Source organism: Balaenoptera ricei, chromosome 14 (assembly GCF_028023285.1).
Source record: "Balaenoptera ricei isolate mBalRic1 chromosome 14, mBalRic1.hap2, whole genome shotgun sequence".
NCBI classification, from domain to species: domain Eukaryota; kingdom Metazoa; phylum Chordata; class Mammalia; order Artiodactyla; family Balaenopteridae; genus Balaenoptera; species Balaenoptera ricei.
The window spans coordinates 7057029-7071274 of record NC_082652.1 but is presented as its reverse complement, the minus strand read 5'-3'; the positions used below and the strand labels follow the sequence as shown (position 1 = coordinate 7071274).

General features: G+C 53.5%; 1 protein-coding gene across 2 annotated transcripts in view; it reads right to left on the bottom strand.

The window, feature by feature from the left end:
- The window catches only part of PITPNM2 (phosphatidylinositol transfer protein membrane associated 2), a 142464-nt gene extending 128504 nt beyond the window's left edge, over positions 1 to 13960 (bottom strand). Inside the window, exon 1 of one of the 2 annotated variants that reach the window (XM_059895698.1) lies at positions 13873 to 13960. The gene's annotated coding sequence lies outside the window, so the exon portion shown is untranslated. Of the gene's footprint in view, positions 1 to 13241; positions 13464 to 13872 lie in introns of those variants that run through there. The other variant, XM_059895701.1, reaches the window with a different exon arrangement.
- Between the last annotated feature and the right edge of the window lie 286 nt (positions 13961 to 14246).

Sequence of the window (14246 nt, the reverse complement as noted above, 5' to 3'; positions counted from 1 at the left end):
CACTGTGGATTCAAAGTTTGCCCAAATCAATTATGTCACCAGATCCAGAGAAGCAGGTATGTGGCAGGAATTAGCATCTCAAATTTTCAGGGGAGGAAATGAAGACCCGGGGAAATGAGGCAACCCTGCCCAAGGTCACACAGCACAGCTGAAGTGGAGCCTCCGGACTCCAGTGCAGTTCAGCCAAAGCACAAGATGGCTGTGGACACCGGGCTCCACGCAGGGTGCGGGCCCAGGGCGAGTTCTTCTACAGCAGCAGCAACATCTGTCTGTCTGTCTGTCTGTCTGTCTGTCTGTCTCTCTCTCTCTCTCTCACACACACACACACACACACACACACACACACAGTGACTGAGGTCTCCACCGAGCAGCCCAGGCCACGTTCCAGAAAAGAAAGAGGACCCTCTTTCCTCGCTGGCAGGAAAAGCACGGAGCCTCATGGGCCCCCAGCCGGCATCTCCATAGTGACAGAATCACAGAAGATGTGGGGCTAAAAATAAAGCCTCCACCTTCTGAAACCCCCATCTGCTCAGCTGCAGCTGCAGGAGAGCTCGGTGATGCTCAGTGGCCAACACCTAAACAGTAAGGAAGGCCCCTCCGCCCTGAGAACGGGGGACAGCACACCTGGGACACCAGGAACGACAGACCATCTGTGCTCCCACGAAAGAGTTTTCCACGGTCGTCACCCACGGGTTCCGAGACAAACCGGCTCCGTGTGAGTCACGCCAGCAAGCAAAAGGCACGCTGACCTCCGGGCACAAACGTTCCCACACACGCACAAGCACCCCATCCATGGCAGGCCCCCGGAGGTACCTCTTAAGCCTTCAAAGTAAGAAGTGTTCCTTTTCCAAAGGCACCAAGGGTTTTTGAGTTTCCTCACTTAAAAAAAGAAGAAGATTTACAAAACGCTTAGCTCCCCAGGTAGGCTCTCAAAAACCTACTTAACTCCAAAATGGGTGCAGTGTGTGGTAAATGGTCTAAAGTAGCCGTTTAGCCGAGAGCTTCAGAGCCAGATTGCCTGGATTTGAATCTACCAGCCATGTGACCTTGGGGAAGCCAGCTTTCCCCTCTGGGCCTCAGTTTTCTCATCTGTACAATGGGGTTAACTGCAGAGGTCCATTGAGGACCTAGCTAGTAGAGTAAGTGTCCCAAGAGCTCAATCATTCAGTGGCCCAGTGGGTCATGTTCTTGTTGGCGGGCCAGCCTGAGAACCCAATAGTGAATGGACATCCCAACTGAAAGCAGTCTTTCAAGGTGCCAGCTGTGCATCAGCTGGAAACTCTCTGTATTAGCCAGCACTTTGCACACACTGAATGCCCCCCGCCCCACTCTCCATCTACATGACCTTCCACAAATCAACCCTCAGCCTCAGCTTATCTTCCGAATAAACTATAACACGGATCACAACGTATGATTCCTAGTATGATTATTAACTATATTACGGCTAATTTTAAACGGCCTTAAAATTCTCAAATAGCACACAACAAGTGCAACTCCTCGTTAGTCACGTAGCCCTAAGTTAATAATTAAGCAGCCTTAATTGGTGGGTATGGAAATGCACGGCACAGCCTCCTAGGCACCACTGCACATGGAATTGGCCCGGCCCGGTAATGGATTTCCTAAATCAGCTCACAGAGCTAATTCACATCGAAAGTTAATTAGCCTAATGAAGGCAAGTGTGACTTAGTGAATTCCAGCCTGACTTTCTGCTCTGACTCAGCCACCCCAGGAGGCTGCCAATGTCATCCTCCTGGCTTCGATTTCCTGGAGCTCCAAGGAAGGGGCCCAGGAGACAGTGCTGCAGGGAACCATGTGTTCCCGGCTCCCCTACTACTATCAGCTGGGAGTCAGCAAGTGCTCAGAAGGCCACTAAGAGGCAGGACACACCTTCTTGTGGGGCTGGCTCTGGAACCTCTGCAAGGGAGGGAACTTCCCAGCAAGTGGCAGTCACAAGTGAGCCCCAGGAGGGTGGAGGGCCAGGCACCGCCAACCCTCACAGCCTATGACTGATGAAGATCAGGGCTGTCCCTGTCCAGGAAGACAGCAGCTCACGTGTGCAGGACAACTGACAGCCCACAAAACCACCCTCTCATCCAGACTCTCACTGCATCCTCCCCTGCGCGGGACCATCACTGCCCCTGTTGGATGGATACAGAAACCGAGGCACAGAAAGGCGCGATCATCAAAGGCCATTCATCTTGGAAATGGTGCAGCTCTTGCCTCCCAGACCCCTAGGCCCTCCTAGTTCAGCTGTCTTTCACTGTTCCCCAATCCAGGGGCAAGCCAAAGTCAACATCTCGCTGGCCCAGAAATGGCCCAAGTGTCCATCAACAGATGAACAGATAAACAAAAGGTGGTCTGTCTATACAGTGGAATATTACTCAGTCCTGAAAAGAAAGGAAATTCTAACACAGGCTCCAGCATGGATGAACCTGAAGGACATTCTGCTCAGTGAAATAAACCAGACGTGAAAGGACACACACTGTATGATTCTACTTATACGAGGTACCCAGAGGAGTCAAATTCACAGAGACAGAAAGTAGAATGGTGGGTGCCAGGGGCTGGAGGGAAGAGGAAATGGGAAGTTGTTGTTTAATGGGGACAAAACTTCAGTTTGGGAAGACGAAGAAGTTCTGGACATGGATGGCAGTGATGGTTGCACAACGATGTGAATGTACTTAATGTCACTGAACTGTATGCTGAAAAATGGTTAAGATGGTAAATTTGATGTTATGTGTATTTCACCACTCAAAAAAAAAGAATGAAGTACTGATACATGCTACAACATGGATAAACCTCGAAAACATTGTTACATGAAAGAAGCCAGACACAAAAGGTCACACGTTGTACGATTCCATTTATGTGAAATATCCAGAATAGGTAAATCTATAGAGACAGAAAGTAGATTAGTGGCGGCCAAGGGCCAGGGGAGGAGAGAGAATGGAGGATGATTGCTAATGGGCCTGGGGTTTCCTTTTGGGGTGGTGAGAATGCTCTAGAATTAGACAGAGGTGGTGGCCGCACAGCATTGTGAATGCGCTATATGACACTGAATTGCACATTTAGAAATGGTCAGTTCTATGTTACATGAATTTCACTTCAATTTAAAAAAAAAGAAGGAAAGGAAAGAAACTCTCCCGTTCTCTGGCCTTCTCTCCTCCTGCATCCAAAGCCTCACCCGGTGCCCTCTTTTTCTGCTGGGCATCTGTCCAGCGGCCCTTCCTGCCCCTTCCGTGCGCTGCACACACTGGAACCTCCATTTTCCCTCTGCGTCCAGGCCTGAGCACAGCCAGGGGACTGGAATCCTTCTGTGTGTGTGTCCTTCCGAGCAGGTTAGGATTCTAGTGAGAGTAGGAGAAATCTGGAAGGCAGCCTCCTGGGAGAGCAGGTAGGCCAGACCACCTTCCCCAAGTTTTTTTTCGTCAGAGGCTTCATTAAACCCTCTTCCAATTTCAGAACAAGGCAAGGTGCTCCGAGGAAGCCAAAAAGGTATAACTCTGCCCTGCCTCTGGGAGCCCCTGCCCCGCCCAGCTGGGACGCCTGGGCCCCGGGAGCTACACCAAGATAACGACAGTCCAGGGAGTGGCTCATACAGTGTGGGGAGCCCCAGGGAAAAGCAGACCCTCTAACTCTTGCTGAAGGGACCCCGGCCTGAGCCAGAGGCTCCCACGGGGACCCACCTGTGTCTCTTCTCCACCTGGCGGCCACAGGCCCTTCAGCTCTCCCAGCTCAGAGGACAGAGCAAGGCAGCCAACTGCGGTGCAGGTGGGAGAGACAAAGCGTTGGCCTCCACCTCCTTCCCTACCTGCTGCTGCGTCCTGACCAGGCCACTTTGGGTCCCTGCTCTTTCTCTAATGAGCAAGGAAAAGGTCAGAAGTGGGGCAGGAGGAGGGGAAAAACCCAGAGCAAACTGACCCAGCCCCAGCTGAGGACCCAGAGTGGGTGGTGAGCAGGGCCCACCCTCATGGACAAGCCCCAGCCCACTCTGAACTGTGCCCTTTTAAAAACATGTCTGTCCTACCCCCATAAACGGGGTTCCTAACTCAGCCAGTCTGAAAGCAGCTCTGACCTGAGGGAAGGAAAAGGCACCACTTCCCAAGACCTCAAAGACACACAACTGGTGGAGCCTCTGACCACAGCCTCCTAGGCGTGTGGCTACAAGACTTGACAACAGGATGCCAATGGGGCCTCCAACTCATGTATGTACATGGCCGTGACCCCAGAGCATGCAACCCTATCTTGGGGAATCTAATCCCGCTCTAAATCCATGGTGCCTTTTGGCCTCTTTGAAGAGCAAAAGCTACAGAACAAAAGAAGAGAAATTCTGTTTTCCTCTCTGGAAAAAAAGAAAAGAAACAAAAAACTCACACAAACCCAAACTGAAAGCTTCTGGGCACTGTTCAGACTGAACTAGATCAGGAAATACTGATGGATTTTTTTTTTTTTTTTTTCTTTTTTGCCACACCACGTGGCTTGCGGGATCTTAGTTCCCAGACCAGGGATCGAACCCGGGCCCTCAGCAGTGAAAGTGCAGAGTCCTAACCACTGACCCACCAGGGACTTCCCCTGATGGATTTTAAAAACAACAATGTAACAACATGGCACGGGCCATATAACGGACGTGACAACATGAACTTGAAGAATCGAGGACCCCGATTAGGACAAGAATCCTGGCCAGCAGGTAACCTCCTCTGTGGTTGGCCCAAATCATGACCTCCCTGAGCTGTAGTGTGCCCGTGTATGAAACACGACAGCTGAAAGCACTGGGTGCCAAATCATGACCTTTTCGAGCCTCAGTTTCCTCACCTGTAAAATGGGCACAGCAGCACTTCTGGGTATCAAATGAAGCAAAACGGGCAGAAGCACTCCATGCCATGGAGGGTGTTACACAAAAGGTGGATGAATGAGAAAGGCCGCTTTGCCTCTGGACCTCTAGCCACCGCCTCCCCGCAAATGGTCATCGGGCCCTGAGTCACCACCAGGCCACTATGCCGGGCACCAGGGGCTCAAAGACAAATAAGCCAAGGTCCCTCAGCCTGCAGAGCAGCTGGGCTAGACCAGGGATCCCTATGGTTTGGAGAGGGAAGGGCTGCCGCCTTCTCCCTGGGCAGGAATCTCAGTATCCAGAAGTCTATCATGAAGCATCAACCTGGTTGGGTACAGGACGGGTGCCATTATCAGCCTAAACCCTCCAAACACCAGTCCTGCAGCTCCCAGGCCACCAGGACAAACCTGAGTGAACCGAACATCCCAGATTTCACAAGCCGGCCTCCAGTTTACAACCGTGTGGTGAGTCTCAATCCTGCTCCACGCCCAGCCTGGGGTGGTAAAGTTTCAGGGAAACGGAAAGTCATTCCTCCTGAAAGATCAAACCCTTGGACTTGGTTTTTCCCCATGCTCCTTCCTGCTCCCCTATTCTCCTAAGATGCTGAATTCCTCTTTTCCTCCCTGCTGGAAAGTCAGACAGAACATTCCTCAGGAAAGGGGACAGTTTGCCAGGAGAAATAACAGAGGTAAAAAGAGAGAGAAATGGGTGTAATTGGTGCTCTAAACCTTGGTACCCAAGGAGTGCAAGGCAGATGCGCTGGTCAGCATGCATCACCACAACCTCACGATGCGCGGGTGAGTCACCCGAGTGAGGCTGGGACCCGAAATGAAACGAGCAGCTTGGGAGCTCAGCTGAATACTGATGTGGGGATCTGTTCACCACCTCCCTTGCTACTCCTGGCAGCAAATGCCCAGGCTGCGTGGCCCCCAAGTATAAATTAATGAGCTCCTTTCCACACCAGGTTAATGCAAATCGTGCTCTGGACCAATGAAACAAGCCACTTCAGAACTCTGCTTCACTGGGTTGGAAAATGTCACAGGAGTAGGGGAAGAAATGAGGTCTTAAGTTATGCATGTCCATTTGATGGCTCAACAAGGGGGAATGCTTTCAGAACTCTTGAAGCTTTTGTTATTAATGGTGTTTTAGTGTTGGGTTCTTAAACACATCAAACAAATTTCCTTCTAACTGGTAGTTACCGACTGCCATGGGGAAGGCTGCAGGCCGCCCACCTCCCAGATGGCTCAACCACAGTGAACGTGTGGCCTGTCAGATGCACAGCACTGATGAACTAATTGAAATATGCTGCAAGAAGCAAACCCCAAATAAATGTGAAATAGCTGCTTCCTTATGCAAGAGCCTGCCCGCCGAACTGCCTCCATGGCTGGCCGTCCCTGCCAACTGAACGGTCCCCCGGGCTCCTGCTTCCGTGTGGTTTTCAAAAGACTTAAATGCTTTTTGTCCATTGTGATGACCCAAGAGGGAAAAATTCTAATTGCAGAAAATGTTTGGTTTTTCTCCCTCTTATGGAAAAAAAAAACCCAAAACCTGCAAGTGCAAAGTCAACTCTCACGAAGTGCCCAGCAGGACAGAAGAGCGCAATGGGCCAGCCAGCGATAAACCGGCCTTGACCGCGCCTCCCCATCTGCGGGAAGCCCCGCCTCCCCGGCAGCCCCGCGCCCGGATGGAAGCTGCTCCCCGTTGGAAATGGGAATGGCCACCTATTTCTACCCCGATGCCCACCCCCGCCCCCCACCCTTCAAGGTGGGTTTTCAAGGGTCCGTAAAGAGATAGCAGAGGGACAGCTGGCAGCACCCACGGAGTAGCCCTCCCTGCACCCGCCTCACGCAGGGCCCTGGCGCCTGGTGGGCGCTCCCTGGGGCCTGACTCCTTCGTGGACCGTGGCCAGGTGAGGCCAGGAGGCTGCAGGGCCTGACTCAGTCCAGCAGGGCAGCAGCGGGAGAGAGCTCTCGTCCTGCTCCACAGCCCAGCTGATGAGTCAGCCAGACCCTACAGAGACCTGGGGCAAATGCCCCCCAGATGCAGAGAGAGAAAACTCCATCCTTCGCGGGGAACCATTTCCAAAAAGGGAAATAAAGATCCTCGGAGAGAAGAAAGAGCAATAATCCCTATTACTTATGTACCAACTCTTCACAGGGCACACAAGGCAGAACATTTTTGGAAAGGTTTCCAGGAGTAAGAAGGAGTAAGAAAGCCAGGATTTGAGGGTTGGGGCCCCAGGAAGCCCCATGCTGGCCCGAAATGCCTCAAGAGAATCATTTCTGGGACTTCCCTGGTGGTCCAGCAGTTAAGACTCCATGCTCCCAATGCAGGGGGCTGCGGTTTGATCCCAGGTCAGGGAACTAGATCCCGCAGGCTGCAACTAAAGACCCTGCATGCTGCAAGGAAGATCCTGCACACGGCAACAAAGATCTCCGTGTTGCAACTAAGACCCGGTGCAGCCAAATAAATAAATATATATGTATTTTTTAAATGGTAAAAGCTTAAAAAAAAAAAAAAAAAGGATCATTCCTTTGGGCGAAGGGCTGCCCTTGGCGCCTCCCAGCAAAGACCAGTTAGTTCTGTTAGACGTGGGGCTGCCGACACCCCCTTGTGTGCAAGAACACGGGACCTCCTGCCTGCGGGCTGTGGAAAGGGGAGATGGGCGCCCTTCTGGAAGGGATATAGGAGGGCAAGGTGGGGAGCCTATGCCCGGATATTTCTCCTTCCTCTGGCACCCAAGATAGAGCAAACACAAGAAACTGTGGCCCCAGCCTTCATTCACCAAGTAATTACTGAGCGTCCACGAGGGGCCCCGTTCTGTATGCTGGAGTTACCATGGGGGCAAACACAATGACAAAGACGGCAGATGGGTCACTGCGGCGGGGGTGGGGGGGTAGCACGAGGAAGAAAGAATCTCATCGCGAATGCTGCAGGAGCTGAGAGGAAAGAACCACACTTGGGATCAGCCAGGAGTGGGTGCAAGTCTTGGCTCGGCCCCAGCTATCTGTGCAAGCTCCAACAAGTCACCTACCTCTCTGAGCCTGTTTCCTTTCTGTAAAATGTGGCAACAGTCCCTCCTTATCTCTCCGGAATGCTGTGTTGTGGAACTACTTTGTATAAACTGTTGGTACTCAGTACTCGTTTTTCACGGATTCCGGTATTTACGAATCCGCCCACTTGCTACAGTTTACTTGTAACCCAGAAACTGACGATCGCGGTGCTTATGAAGTCATTTGCAGACATGCACGGCCGGCGGGGCGGGGGGGGGGGGGGGGGGGGGCGGCGGGTACTGAGTCACCCAACGTGCAGCACAGGTCAAACAAGGTGGCCCTCTGCCTTTCGTTTCAGTTCAAACTGTCAACAAGTGTCCTTTCCGTGATCCATTTACTGCCACAGTTTTCACACTTTTGTGCTTTTTTTGTTAGTGATTTAACATGGCCCTGAGCATGAAGCTGAAGCACGGTCTAGTGCTCAGAGCCGAGAAGGCTGTGATGTGCCTTATGGAGAAAACTCGTGTGTGAGATGAGCTTCGCTCAGGCGTGAGTGATAGTGCTGTTGGCTGAGTTCAATTAATGAATCAATAATATATACTAAATAAGGCATCTTTAAAGAGAAACACACATAAGAGAGTTATGATCAGTGGACAAACACATTGTGACCAGAGGCTGGCAGGAACCTAACTCCGTATTTCCCCTAAGAGCAGTGGTTCAGGGCACTTTACAGAACTGCCAGGAATGGGCATGGACTGTGTGCACACGTGACCTAGGATGTATTATATTCGAGGGCTTCCGCTCTGTGAGGCCATCGCTCCTGCAGCTGACGTATCCACACCTGGCCTATCAGCATCACTCCGAGATGGAAATCAGCCTCGGGGTCCCCGAGTCCTGCGGCTTCTTTTAGTAACTCTCTGCCTTTCCCCTGCACTCCCAACTCCTAACACCTTCCCACAAGAGGGAAACGGGACTGGGACTTCTGGGCTTCAGCGAGGAGAGGGTGCGAAACTGCCTTCTTGATGCTCTTCCCCAAAGCTCTTGCTTGGGTTTGATTTGTCTGTTGCTGGAACCCTGCCTGTTGGTTCATTTTGTTTCTATCCTCTGGCAAGGGCAGTTTTTTGTTTTTTTATTTTTTTCAAATTTAATTATTATTCTGACGAACTTTATTTCAACAGTAACTATATTTTTTGGTTTTAAACGATTAAAGCAATTTTATTTTACTTTTTTTTGAATTTTTGAATTTTATTTTTTTATACAGCAGGTTCTTATTAGTTATCTATTTTATACATATTCGTGTACACATGTCAATCCCAATCTCCCAATTCATCCCACCACCACCACCCCCCCCCCCGCCACTTTCCCCCCTTGGTGTCCATACGTTTGTTCTCTACATCTGTGTCTCTATTTCTACCCTCCAAACGGGTTCATCTGTACCATTTTTCTAGGTTCCACATATATGCGTTAATATACGATATTTGTTTTTCTCTTTCTGACTTACTTCACTCTGTATGACAGTCTCTAGATCCATCCACGTCTCTACATTTGTTTTTTTAATGCTTATTTATTTGGCTGTGCCAGGTCTTAGTTGCAGCATGCGGGATCTTTAGTTGCTGCATGAGGGATCTAGTTCCCTGACCAGGGATGGAACCCAGGCCCCGTGAATTGGGAGCGCAGAGTCTGGACCACAAGGGAAGTCCCAAGGGCAGTTGTTAATATGAGTAATTGAAGTGAATGCCAGCTCTCCTCCCCAACAGTGCTCTTTCTGCCTTTGGTCATAAAGGTTTAGCAGGGGTTTTTCTTGGTGTTTGCTGGGCTGGGCGTGAGGAAGACAGTACCCCTGTACCCGTTTGACAGGAAAAAAGGGCTGATGTACAGGGCTGCTGTCCGACTTCAACTTTGCCAGTATCAAGAGCCAGCACCAAGCTGGTAATTAGGGACCTGGGTTCCAGGCTGCAGGGCAGGTCTTGGGCACTGCTCTTCTGTCAGCCTCGCCCTCTCATCCTTAATGGGGTACAGCCCTCCCAGCTCCAGTGTTCCCAGACCCTCCAGCAGGGCCGGAGAAGACTTGAAAAGGCACCACCGGGCTCCCCACTTTCCCTCCAGACTGATTCTATCCTTTCACGCAGGAACCTTTTCCGGTAGGGCTGTGTTGATAACCACAAATTTGACTCTAAATCCTACACACCTTTCCAGGTGCTGTGACTATCAAAACTCCACCCATTCTTCAAGGCCTCCTTCAAATCCAGCCTCTTCCAGGAAGTCAACCCTGACCGCCTTACCCAGAAAGGGTGTCTCCTCCTCTGAAGCCTGTCTGCTGTTTAAGCAACACTTATCTCACATTCCCGGTGTTACCCGTTAGGTAACCCGTTAGGGCGCATCTCCCTAACCACACCGTGAGTCGGCCTAAGTTTTAGGTGCAATGTTACATATTGTATTCAACTCTTATCTGTCCAGTTTTCCAGAAACCTTTTGTGATGAGTTATAAAGAATACAGATAGAAGAATACAGATACACTTACATATACACGTGCACGTAGACAGACAGTAAAGTAGAAATAAGTATGCTGACCACAAGGGTAAGTGAATACAGTCGCTACATGAAAATATCGCATTGTGCTCCCAGCATCCTGGAAGCCAGGGAGGAGGAGGTGACCATAATCAGTTGGAAAGACAGTGTGGGTGGAATGGGAAGAGTCTGGCAGAACTGGGTACAAACCCGGAGTGCCTTAGGGCAAATCAGTTGACTTCTTTCTCTGGGAAAATGGAGGAAGAACACCATCTACCACGCAGGGTTCGTGGGGAAGCCTCGTGCACGCTGTGCGCGTGCAGTACACAAACCATACATGTTTTCCTTCCCCACCTTCCTTCTCATTGTCAAAGGAAGAAGCAACCTACATTCCCCGCACACAGGGGGGCAAATCTTACCTGGCCGTAAATTCTAAAAGAAATTTTTCATAAGAGACTCTGTAAGAAGACTTGAGCAGAGAGGGGGCAACGCCCCACGTTACAGTCAGCCCTGGTTTTAGAGCAAAGCCAGACTAGGATTTGCCATGGCCCCCATGGCTCTATTGGATCACATCCCGGGTACCCAGTGAAAGCCTAACAAACATCGACGGAAGGACCTACAGAGAAGCTACCTGAAGACCACTTAGTGGCAGGGGGTCCTGGTGAGCAGGTTTCAGGAGGGCTGTCTGCAAGGCTGACCACCTCTCCTGCCCATGTCTGAGGACGCAGGCGTAAGATCACCGTCCTTCCATGACAGAGCACATGCCCGCCGCCCCCCCGCCACTGTCTTCTCCAAAAGCAGCAATGCAGCGATCATGAAGCACCAGAAGTTTCCTCTTCTTCTTTTTTTTTTTTTAAATAAATTTATTTATTTATTTTTGGCTGCGTTGGGTCTTCGTTGCTGCACGGGCTTTCTCTAGTTACGGCAAGCGAGGGCTACTCTTTGTTGCAGTGCGCGGGCTTCTCATTGCGGTGGCTTCTCATTGCGGAGCACGGGCTCTAGGCACGTGGGCTTCAGTAGTTGTGGCGTGCGGGCTTCAGTAGTTGTGGCTCGCGGGCTCTAGAGCGCAGGCTCAGTAGTTGTGGCGCACGGGCTTAGTTGCTCCGCGGCATGTGGGATCTTCCCGGAGCAGGGATCGAACCCGTGCCCCTGCATTGGCAGGCGGATTCTTAACCACTGCGCCACCAGGGAAGTCCATCACCAGAAGTTTCCTCTTCTAATCTCTACAAATGAACTGTACGTTCTCCACGACTGGCTCTTCTCAGGGACCAAGCCGAAAAGCCTTAACGGGATGCAATGGTTAAGAGAACATCTGCCTGGTTTTAAAAGAGGCCTCTAGATATGGAGGCAGGCAAAGCTGGGCTCCAGTGAGAGAGGATGTACAGTCAACTTGGGACAAGGGCTCTTAGCTCCTCACCACTTAACCGACAGACATTTTCCCTAGAGCCTCCCATGCGCCAGGCATGGGGGATGCAGAGAAATGAGACTGAGCGCTGATCTCACAGGAGCTCAGTCTAGCAGGGAGGCACAGAGTAACATTTAACTGCCGTTCTGCGTAAGTTAGATTAGGGTGGCACAAAGGTGGAGGTGATGGACTCCACCTGGGAAGGCCAATGAAGACAACAAGCCTGGGTCTCGGTAATGAACAGTCATTAAGGCAGAGGACGCAAGGCCCAAATCCTACAGGGCCTCATATAAGCAGAGGAATTTTCTTTCAGATTCCATAAGGAAGGACCAGCCAAGATCATGAGAAACCAAGTGACTCAGTGAAGCTCGTACGACCTTATGGGACGACCAGGCCTGGAGCCTTGACTCCCACAGTTCAGTTACCCTGCTGCATCCCTTGCACGGCGAGTGCAGAAGGCCAAAGAGAGAAGCCCATTCCACACCCAGCGCCCAGAGAGCCCAGAGTCTGTGCCTGGCCATCGTCATAGCAGAGCATGTACTGTCCTAGTCATCTGGCAAGTCCCTCCCTGTAAGAAAAACAGCCCTTCCTAACTCACTGTGTTTCTCTCCGCAAAGGGAGAGGGCTGGGAATCTCCTCCGATCACAGAGGAAGAAGAAGAGTTTAACAGGGACTGTCCAGGAGTCAGATAAGCTAGGTCCCCAGAGGCAAGCTGGGGAGGGGGCTTCTAGCCCATCCAGACACTGACGCTGACGGTACACAGGGTGCTGACCCAGGGCTGGGGACCAGGGATGAATCAAACTCCACCCCTGTCCTCCATCCTCCAGGAGCTCACAATCCAGCTGGGGAGATAAGCCAGGCCCAAAAGTAACTATAAAATAAGGCAGGCGGTGATAAGAGTCACACAAGAGACACAGATAAGGTGCAGTGGGAGCTCAGAGCAGAGATGAGTCACGCTGGGGGCTTGGCGGCAAGGGAGATTCAGATGAAGGGGAGCATTTACCACATTCCCTTCAGAAAGGAGGGGGGCGCTCTAGCCTATAGCCCCAGTGGCTCCCAGGTAGGGGCTGGGGAGAGAGCTAGGAGGGGACCAAGAAAGATGCTCAGAGGAGGTCCCCTTTGAAGAACCCTGATTCTGAAGGGGAAGACGCAGGTAGGCCTGAGACTTTGGAGAACTGCCCCAGCCCATATTTCAGAGGCAGGGAGAGGAGTGTAGGATGAGGAATTTGGAATTTACGCAGGGGCAGCAAATGCGTTGAAAAGAGAGCTAAAGATTTGCCTTGAAATGACATTTGCCTAGCAAACACACGCTATTTATTTAGAATGTCCATTTGAGGTTTCCCGGCGGAATTAGCTACACGTTATGGGGGAGGCGGGCACTAGAGCTTCCCTCTCCCCAGGTCCCCCATCAGCCCTGCCCCTGACAAGCAAGGCTGAGGGGTTAGGGAGGAAGCTCGCCGCTCTGACACAGCGCCGGCCCCTCAGGTTACAACAGCAAAGGGAGACTCACGGGTTGGAGAGGGGCCAGATTTTCCTCCAGCGAGGGGGACACCGGCAGCACTTCTTCCAAGTCCTGGCCCCCTCTCTGAGGGCCGCACCCCGGGGGCGCAGGCCCCGGACACCCACCCAGCCAGGCCAGCGCTGGAGGGCTGTCCAGGTGGAGGCGGGAAGCCCAGAAGGCTAGACCGAGAGCTGTGGCCACCACTTCCTCCCGGCCCCTTCCCAGCACTGCACACACACCTGCCCCTTGGCCGCCGTGACACTTGTCACTGGGGGAGGGGAGTCCTCCGCGCCCCGGCCGGAACCGACGGAAATTCGGCATTAGCGTCGGGGGCCCCCCCTGAATCCCGAGGGCCAGCGCCTCCCGGGGGGCCGGGCTGGGGGCGATTCCCTGAGCCCGGGATCCCCGCGCGCCAGACCCTCCTCCCCGCGCGGGGCGGCGGGGCCCGGGTCTCCTACTTTTCCCTCCCGCCGAGCGCGCGGGCCGGCGGGCAGGCGGGCCTGGGCCTCCGGGAGCCGCCGCCCGACCGGGGTCCCCGCCCCGCGCCCGGCCCCCGCCTCCCCCTCCCCGGGGGCTCCGCGCGGGCCTGAGGAGGGGGCCCGGCCGTGCCGCCTTCCGGCCGGGCCGCCGAAACACTCACCCCACTCCGCGCGGCGCGGCTTCGTCCTCTTCGGCCGCGCTGGGCCGCCGCCGCCTCACGCCGCCCGGGAGGCCCCGGCCCCGCGGCCCCGGCCCGGCCGGCTGCGCCCCGCGGCTCCGCGCGCCGCCGCCGCCGCCGCCGCCGCCAGCTGGCCCCGGGCGAGCGGCCGGGCCCCCGCGGGCATGCTCCCCGGCCGTCGGCTGGCGGGCGGCGGGCGGGCGCACGTGCGGGCCGCCGCGGGTCTGGGCGCTCGGAGCGCGGGCCGCGGGCCGACGAGGAGGCGGCGGCCGGCGGGGCGCGGGGCCGGACGCGCCCGCGGACCGGCCTGACAGCTCTACGCCGCGGCGCCGCCGTGCCCCGCGCGCCCCAGCGGC